This window comes from Indicator indicator, chromosome 23, assembly GCF_027791375.1.
Source record: "Indicator indicator isolate 239-I01 chromosome 23, UM_Iind_1.1, whole genome shotgun sequence".
Classification (NCBI taxonomy): Eukaryota; Metazoa; Chordata; class Aves; order Piciformes; family Indicatoridae; genus Indicator; species Indicator indicator.
Genome location: NC_072032.1, coordinates 724,603 through 734,446, shown reverse-complemented (window position 1 = coordinate 734,446; position 9,844 = coordinate 724,603).

Genomic DNA, 9,844 nt, shown 5'->3' with positions numbered 1-9,844 from the left:
CCAAGAGAAGGTGCTGTGCTGGGCAGCAGAGCTTTGCTTTATAATGCCCCATGGCTGGGCAGAGGTGAGGTGATGCAATTATTTTATGGATCTGTTCAAACATTAACATCAAATTGAAAAGGGTCCAGAGATAGAACCATAAACCAGTCAGGGTTGGAAGGGACCACAAGGATCATCCAGTTCCAACCCCTCTGCCATGGGCAGGGACACCTCACACTAGAGCAGGCTGGACAGAACCTCATCCAGCCTGGCCTTAAACACCTCCAGGGATGGAGCCTCAACCACCTCCCTGGACAACCCATTCCAGGCTCTCACCACTCTCATGGGGAAGAACTTCTTCCTCATGTCCAGTCTGAATCTCCCCACTTCCAGCTTTATTCCATTCCCCCCCGTCCTGTCACTACCTGACAGCCTAAAAAGTCCCTCCCCAGCTTTCCTGTAGCCCCCTTCAGATATTGAAAGGCCACAAGAAGGTCACCTCATAGCCTTCTCTTCTCCATACTGAACAGCCGCAACTCTTTCAGTCTCTCCTCATAGGAGAGGTGCTCCAGCCCTCTGATCATCCTGGTGGCCCTTCTCTGGACACCTTCCAGCATGTCCAGATCCCTCTTGTAATAGGGGCTCCAGAACTGGATGCAGTACTCCAGGTGGGGTCTCAGCAGAGCTGAGCAGAGGGGGAGAATCACCTCCCTTGACCTGCTGGCCACACTTCTCCTGATGCAGCCCAGGCTCTGGTTGGCTTTCTGGGCTGCAAGTGCACATTGACAGCTCCTGGTGAGCTTCTCATCCCCCAGCACCCCCAAGTCCCTCTCCTCAGGGCTGCTCTCCAGCCAGTCCCTGCCCAGCCTGGATTTGTTCTTGGAATTTCCTCGACCCAGCTGCAGGACCTTGCACTTGGTCTTGTTGAACCTCATGAGGTTGGCTTGTGCTCAGCTCTGTAGCCTGTCTAGGTCCCTCTGGATGGATCCCTTCCCTCCAGCCTGTCTGCTGCACCACACAGCTTGGTGTCATCAGCAAACCTGCTGAGGGTGTACTCAATGCCTCTGTCCATGTCACCAACAAAGATGTTGAACAAGACTGGTCCCAGGACTGAGCCCTGAGGGACTCTGCTTGTCCCTGGCCTCCACTGGGATATGGAGCCATTGACAGCCACTCTTTGGGTGCAGCCATCAAGCCAGTTCTGTAGCCATCTCGTGGTCCACCCATCAAGCCCATGTGTCACCAGTTTGGAGACCAGGAGGTGGTGTGGGACAGTGTGGAAGGCTTTGCTCAGGTCCAGGTCAATGCCATCAGTTGCTCTCCCCTCAGCTATTGATGTTGTGACCTTGTCATAGAAGGCCACCAGGTTTGTCAGGCAGGATTTGCTCTTGGTAAACCCATGCTGACTGTACCCAATCACCTCTTCACTATTCTTCTGTCTCAGTAGTGCCTCCAGGAGGATCTGCTCCATGATCTTACCAGGCACAGAGGTGAGACTGACTGGCCTGGAGTTCCCTGGTTCTTCCTTCTTCCCCTTTTCCAGTCAGTGGGGACTTCCCCAGACTGCCAGGACTTTTGGAATATACTAGAGAGAGGTTCAGCAACCTCCTCTGCCAGTTCTCTCAGTACCCGTGGGTGTATCCCCTCGGGTCCCATGGACTTGAACACTTTCAGGTTCTTCAGGTGATCACCAACCTGATCTTCACTTATGATGGGCAGTTCTTCCTTCTGGTTCTTGCCATCAGCTTCCATGACTATTCCAGGAGTGTGGCTGGAGGCCCTTGCAGTGAAGACTGAGGTAAAGAAGTCCTTGAGAACCTCAGCCTTTTCCAGGTCCCTTGTGACCATTTCACCTGTTTCCTTTCTGAGGGGCCCACAATGGGTCTGCATTGTGCAGGCCTGGATTTGCAGTGGGGGAATGAGCAGGGAAAATCCTGACAGCCCATTTTACGGAGGGAGCAACATGGCATCCATAGAGAGCTGATAGCAACATAAATGTGCAGAGAGATTAATTATCTCTCTAGAGGAGAGAGCCAAATCACCTAACCAGCTCACAGGCTGCTACAGGGTATTAATAAAATAGGAGGCTGGAATGAATACAAATGTCACAGAATCCCAGAAACATTCAGGGTGGAAAAGAACCTCAGGATCACCAAGTCCAGCCCAGAACCCTACTCTACAAGGGTCACCCCTAAACCAAATCCCCAAGCACCACATCCAAATCACCTTTAAACACATCCAGGGCTGGGGACTCCACCACCTCCCTGGGCAGCACATTCCAATCCCTGACCACTCTTTCCATGAAAAATTTCTCCCACTGTCCAGTCTAAACCTATGTGGTCACAGCTTGAGGCCATTCCCTCTTGTTCCATCACTAATCACCTGTGAGAAGAGACCAGCACCAACCTCTCCACAACCTCCTTTCAGGTAGTTGTAGAGAGCCAGGAGGTCTCTCCTCAGCCTCCTCCACACTAACCATCCCCAGCTCCTTCAGTCTCTCCTCATCAGATTTATTCTCCAGGCCCTTCACAGCTTCCTTGCCCTCCTCTGCCCTGGCTCCAGCACCTCCACATCTCTCTTGGATTGAGCTGCCCAAAACTGAAGCCAGCACTCCAGGTGTGGCCTCCCCAGAGATGAGTCCCAGAGGACAATCCCCTCCCTGCTCCTGCTGGACACAGCATTGCTGATCCCAGCCAGGATGCCTTTGGCTTTCTTGGCCACCTGGGCACTGCTGGCTCCTCTTCAGCTGCTTGTCCATCACCACCCCCAGGTCCCTTTCTGCCAGCAGCTTTCCAGCCACACTGCCCCAAGCCTGTAGCGTTGCTCGGGGTTGTTGTGCCCCAAGTGCAGGACCTGGCACCTGGCTTTGGTGAAGCTCATCCTGTGAATGTTGGCCATGGACCAAATTTATCCAAGTCCCTCTACAAAGCCTCCCTACCCTGCTGCAGATCAACACTGACACCCAACTTGGTGTCCTCTTTGAACTTACTGCTCACACACCCTGGGTCTTCATCAGAGTCATCAATCAAGATGTTAAACCAAAGTGGCCCCAACACTGAGCCCTGAGGAACACCCCGTGGTGCCTGGCTGCCAGATGGATCTAACTCCATTGATCACCACTCTTTGAGCCTGTCCAGCCAGGGCTTTATCCAGCAGTAATGATCCCAGAGGGGCTCCACCTGCAACTGGCCTCCACTTGGCCATGGACCCATTGACAGCCCTCTCTGGGTGTGGCCATCAAGCCAGTTCTCCATCCACCCAGTAGTCCATCCATGAGCTGCATTTTGATATCTGCAGGGGACCTGCAGGCAGGCTGGGGAGGGATTGTTCAGAAGGGGCTATGGGGATAGAACCATCTCTCACCATACCACAAGGGCTTCATCCACTTAGCTTGCTTAATAGCAGCACAAATGTCACAGTCATGGATGACTTGTGTGATAGCATCCATGGAAATGTCAATGGATCTGTCACGAGCCCATCGGTAGGTTGCATCTCTGCCTTGATGTCCTGACGAGTCATGGGCCCACCGAGCTAAGAACAGCTCACCTCGGTGTTTCCAGTCAAGATCAGGATCAGGATCAGAGTTTGTGTCCACCTGGGAAACTCTTGCAGCTAGATCTGCCTGATGGTTGTGTTGTTGTTCCTCCGTAGCTTTGCTCTTAGGAATGTGAGCATCGATGTGTCTCACTCTCACTGGGATTCTCTCCATGTGAGCAGCAATGTCTTGCCACAGATCTGCAGCCCAGATTGGCTTTCCTTTTCTCTGCCAGCCATTCTTCTTCCAGTCCTTTAGCCAACCCCACAAGGCATTGGCTACCATCCACGAGTCGGTGTAGAGATAAAGCTTTGGCCATCTCTCATGTTCAGCTACGTTAAGAGCTAGCTGGACAGCTTTTACCTCTGCACAGTGACTGGATTCTCCTTCTCCATCTCTTGCTTCTGCAACCCTGCGCGTTGGACTCCACACTGCAGATTTCCATCTCCGCTTGTTTCCAACCAGACGACAGGAGCCGTCTGTGAACAAAGCATATCTCTTGTCATCATCAGACAGATCACTGTAGGGAGGAGCTTCCTCTGCACGAGTTACTCTCTCCTCTGGAGATTTTGCACAGCTTGTGCCTTCTGGCCAGTTTGTGATCACCTCCACCAAACCAGGCCTTTCGAGATTTCCCATTCGAGCTCGCTGTGTTATCAGAGCCATCCACTTAGACCAGGTAGCATCTGTTGCATGATGTGGTGAAGAACCTTTGCCTTTGAACATCCAATTCAGAACTGGCAATCTAGGAGCTAGAAGAAGTTGTGACTCAGTTCCGATCACTTCAGAAGCAGCTTTCACTCCTTCAGAAGCATCTAAAATCTCTTTCTCTGTTGGAGTGTAGTTTGCCTCTGAGCCTCTGTAGCCACGACCCCAGAAACCAAGAGGACGTCCTCGTGTCTCCCCTGGAGCTCTTTGCCATAAGCACCAGGTTGGACCATTGTCACTCGCGGCCGTGTACAGAATGTTCTTAATGTCTGGACCAGTTCGGACAGGTCCCAGACCCATCGCTTGGACTACCTCTCGCTTGATCTGGTCAAAGGCTGCTTGTTGCTCAGGACCCCACTGGAAACTGTTTCTCTTTCGAGTCACATCATAAAGTGATTGCTCTTTCTCCAGAGCATCATGGATCACTGCATGACAGATGGTTGAACTGTGAATCCAACCCTGGGGTAAACAATTGAATGTGTGCCTCTCCAGGTGAAGGCAAACTGAGGCCTGCATTCCTCTGCTATGGGGATAGGGTTCCATAGTAAATTATCTCTGCTGGGGTACCTCATAAGGACTGCCAGTAGGAGGCGTGCCCACAAAGAAACTTTACCAAGGCACCTGCCTAGATGCCTGTCTATGCTTGTATCCAGAGACGCTTCCGAGAGCGTCCCCAACTGGGAGGCCGACTTGTCACCTACCACCAAGGCTGGGGCTCCCATATCAAAGCTCCTCCCTAGCCAACTCAGGATTGGCTCAGTGTCTCCTCTGATGTAATCTTTCCTCACATGTCTAATTTCCTGTCTGGGTGCATTAGCTGACTGTATATCATCCTCATCATCATCATCATCATCTTCTTCTTGAACTCGCTGTCCCCATGCTCCTGCTGCAAGCCTCTGTGCAATTTCCTGGAGTTTGGAAGCACTTCCAACAGTTCCTAATTTACTAGGGCTCATATCCTGTCCTACATCTCCATCACCCATGTGTGGTGTCATGAGGTCTGCCAGACTTTTAAGGCTAACCTTCTCTTCCTCATTAGAAGGATCTTTCTTATCAGAGGGTCCCTGAGCAGAAGGATCCTGACCTCCTTCTGCAGCCTCTGCACCTCCTCCTACAGGCTCTGTACCTCCTCCTGCAGCTCCTTTGTGCTTTCTGGTGAGAGCGGCAACCAAATTCACTGGTTTAGCTTTCCCATTCACAGCAGTCAGCAGGAAGAAAGAGATTCTGTGCAGAGTCAGCAGGTACTCTTTGGGACCCTGCAGCCGCTGCTGCTTCCATCTTGGCAGCAGAGGGCGGAAATTACTGTGCCTCGTTCACGGCGCCTGCCTGCGTAGCCATGGCTGTTATCTGAGATCCTGGCAAAGTTCCCAGAGCCACTGTCAGAGTTCCTGCAGCTGCTGCTACTGCCTCTGAGCCAAAACTATCAGCAGCTCTCTCATTAGCCTTCTCTTCTCTACACTTAATTGTGATCTCCTGGACACTGTAATCAGAATTTGAACCTAATTCCAGATCTCTCTGAGCTCTTCTGTGTTTTCTTTTACATCTGCGCAAGCTGCTAGAGCAAGCAGCTCCACACCTCTCTCTATAAAGTGCTACCAGTAGCCATATGATTATTACAACAATCACCAGAATCAAGTTCAGCCTAAAAATCATTTTAGAGTTCCATTGGTTCACATAACCCTCTGCAAGAGGAATAGCAAATCCATATGCTTCTGCTGGCAGATTTGCAGTTGAGTTACCCTAACTCCCTATTCCAATAAAACCAGAACAGTACTCAACAACTTTCAGTAACTTGTTCTTACACCAAAGAAACAGTTTATATGCCACATAGCTTACAATTTTATCTATCATAGCAGCAACAGCCCGTTTATAAATCACCACGGTGAAAATAGAATATAAAAGATGCCAGAGGATCCAAAGCAGCTTCATTTTGCTTCCTGATCTGAGGAGAAATAAATCATACAAGCAATTGCCCCACGTTGGGCACCAAAATATGAATTGTCAGAGTGTGAGAGCTGAAATTCCCCTCCCACACTGACAATACCCAGGCTAGCTCAGTCTGGAAGCAAATGAAAGCTGTATTTACAAGCAAAACCACAATCTATGATGCAATGCAATGGACATGTACAAATATACACTATTCATGACATTTACAAATAGGTACAATCAACAGAAAAACACAACCAAGCCCCCTTGGGCCCCCTCCCCTCTGCTACCCTGCAGAGAGCACATCCCAGTGGGAAGATCTGAGAAAAACTACCTGAAGAAGTTATGTGTCCCCTGCCTTCTCATGCACAGCCGTGTGAACCTTCACAGAGAAAAGAGGCAGACTGCAAGTAAGAGCTGTAAGGTTTTGGCCAGCAATCAAACTGTTTCACCCCTGCCTTTCTCAGGGGCAGACCTACGCACTGGTGAGGTTCAGGGATCCACAGCAGGAAAGGGGTGGAGAAGTTTACAGGGAGTGTCTGCAGCTGCACAGACAAACATGAATCCAGAATCATCTGTCCAAGACTCATGGCAAGGCTTCCAAGGCCTCAAGGCAGAAACATCTTCAGGAAGAAGGGGCCAGGCTCCGCTTGGTGGTGCCCAGTGACAGGCAAAGGCACACCAGGGACAAGATGGAACATGGTGGGGCTTCCCCTCAACATGAGGAGAAACCTCTTTGGTGGGAGGCTGCTGGAGGCCTGGAGCAGGCTGCCCAGAGAGGTTGTGGAGTCTCCTTCTCTGGAGCCTTTCCAACCCCACCTGGATGTGTTCCTGTGTGCCCTGTCCTGGGTGCCCCTGCTCTGGCAGGGGGGTTGCACTGGATAATCTCTGGAGCTCCCTTCCAACCCCCAAGGTTCTTTGATTCTGTGATTCTGTAATAAAAGCACAGGAAGCTTCCCCTCTGTTACTTGAATGTGGCTCTTTCCCCCCTGTCCGAGGATTCTGCTCTGAATTGTCAGTATCTCAGCTGCCATGAGACAGGACTCCCACGTGGGACTGTGGCTCCTCTCACCTACAAATGCACTCACACACAGATTTCCACTCCCTCCTCTGCTGATCTGCAGGGCAAGCAGCTCTTGGACCTTGGTCCTTTCCCTCGGGCTGGGGATCATGTCAGTTCCTGACCACGAGGTGTTTCACAACAAGCTTGAGGGCAACTGTGTTGTGGCTTGGGTCTGCTAAACCAAGGGGCAGGTCCCACTCATCAAGGCAGAGCAATCAGGGAGCTCCAGCACAGGACTGTGCAGCTCTGGCAACCTCAGCACCAGGTTGAAGAGGCAGTGACCTGCAGAGGGTTGTGCAACCTGCTGCTACTACACCAGAGTTCATGTTAAAACCCAGGGCCCAAATGTGCCTCCAAATCTGCATGGGGTATGGGCTCCATGAGCACCCACCAGGAGCTCAGCTAGGAAGAAGCTTTGGAGGCTGAGCAGTTGGAGCAGGTTTGCTTTCTCAGCTTCTCCAGGTGACTTGGGGAAAGTGAGTTGGTCTCTGTGTGCTCCACTGTGTGCCAGATGGGGATCCCTGTGCTCAGTGAGGTGCTTTCCCTACAGCAGGCATGGCAGGAGTGCCACCACTGCTTGGTGGCAGTTCTGCACTTTGTCCACAGCTTTGGCCTTGCTGACTGTTTCTCATGGAGCATCTCCCTGACCATGAACCTGGTGAATACAGTGTCCTGCCTCAGCACGAGGCCTCTGGTTGGTGCATGGCTCTTGTGTCATTCCTTTCCCCAGCCAAGGAGCACCATCTGCTAGGGAAGGTCCTTGGGGGGGGGGGCTTTGGACATGCTTTTGTTTTAAATATAACCTGTGGTTATGTGTCTGGCTCAGAGAGACAGGAGGAGCAGTCAGCAGTGCAGCACATCTGCACCTTCCCTCTGGAGCAGTGAATGACCACCCCCAAGTCACAGAACCACAGAATCACAGAGGGGGAGGCTCTGCCAGATCCCATGGAGGTGGGACATCAGGTCAATTGCTTTGACAGTGACAGCACATTTCTGAGAAGCCATTCCAGGGAACAGGACTTTATCACAGTGCCTGGGTGTGGTGAGATGAGTTGGACATCAGAACTCACAGCATCACAGAGCCACAGAATGGTAGGGGTTGGAAGGGAGCTCCAGAGCTCATCCAGTCCAACCCCCTGCCAGAGCAGGGGCACCCAGGACAGGGCACACAGGAACACATCCAGGTGGGGTTGGAAAGGCTCCAGAGAAGGAGACTCCACAACCTCTCTGGGCAGCCTGCTCCAGGCCTCAGCAGCCTCCCACCAAAGAGGTTTCTCCTCATGTTGAGGGGGAGCCCCCCATGTTCCAGTTTGTCCCTGTTGTTCCTTCTCCTGTCACTGGGCACCACCAAGCAGAGCCTGGCCCCTTCCTCCAGCCTTCAGCTATTGATAGACATTGATCAGATCCCTCTCAGCCTTCTCCTCTCCACACCAAACAGCCCCAGGGCTCTCAGTCTTCCATGCAGATGCACAGGCTCCTCCTCGTGTCTCTACGGGCCTGAGAAGCTTTCCTTGGCTATTTAGATGCAACCCACTGTGAGCAGTCATTAAGTGAGGCACTGTGCTTGCTAAATCAGGATCAAGGAGAGCTGGAGAGCCAGCTGGAAGAGGTGGCCACAGGCCACAGTGACAGCCAAACGTCCCTTCACGAATGGAGCTCATCTGACCAACTGTAGGCACTTGGAGGCTGATGCATTTTGCATCCCAACATGGAAGTTTCCACTTAGCCAGGGCCCCACTGCCTCAGGGACTCATCATGTGCCTGGATCAGATGGAAACATCTGCCCTGCAGATGTCTGGTGGGCTGAGACAGAACACATTGGTATTGGTTAGATGCTTCCCTGCCTCTGCCCTGGGGGCTCTTCCAGACCTTCCTCACCCAAGAACAGTAAGAGCTGAGGGCTCCATTTCTTTCCCAACATTTTCTTCCTGCTCTGGCACAAACTAGCTCCATAAGCAGCAAACACCAAGGTCAGTCCTTGTCCCCTGACTCTGTAAGTTGGGTAGTGGGACAGAGGACAGCCTCATCCCACCAAAGGGCAATCTGTGCCCTATGAGTGCATGAGCACCCTCTCCATGTGCCCAGAGAGAAACAACTACCCTGCACCAGAGATGTCTGGGGCAAGAGAGCAGGAGGCCAGTGATACTAAGCCAAGCCCCCCAAGAAGGGACAGCTCTTTGGAAGCTCTGCTCCTCAGGTGGCCATCAGCAAGCAAAGCTGAGGCAGGGGCAGGTCTCATGCTAGCAGCGAAACAGCTTCCTCGCCCATGGGGAAACGATACAGAGACTTGGAGACCTTTGGCAATAAGACACCAAGGGCTGAGGGCTTTGCTGGATCTTAGCATTGATGGGAACCTTTATCCAGCAGCAGTGCTCTGTACAAGCTGCTGCTCTCAGCAGCCTTATCAAGGGGCTGATAATGGCTTTATCTAATCTAAGGTAGCCTGAACTGGTGCTTGGATGTCTACAGCTTGAATGGTGCAGCTTGGAGGTTGCCGCCTGCCCTCCAGGACACTGCCATGAAGAATCTGGGAAAGGTGCCATAGTTCATCTCAGTGTGGCTTGCTGGAAACCAAGAAGGGCAGAAAAAGTTCATGGCAGCAGCAGCAGCAGCAGCAGCAGCAGCAGCAGCAG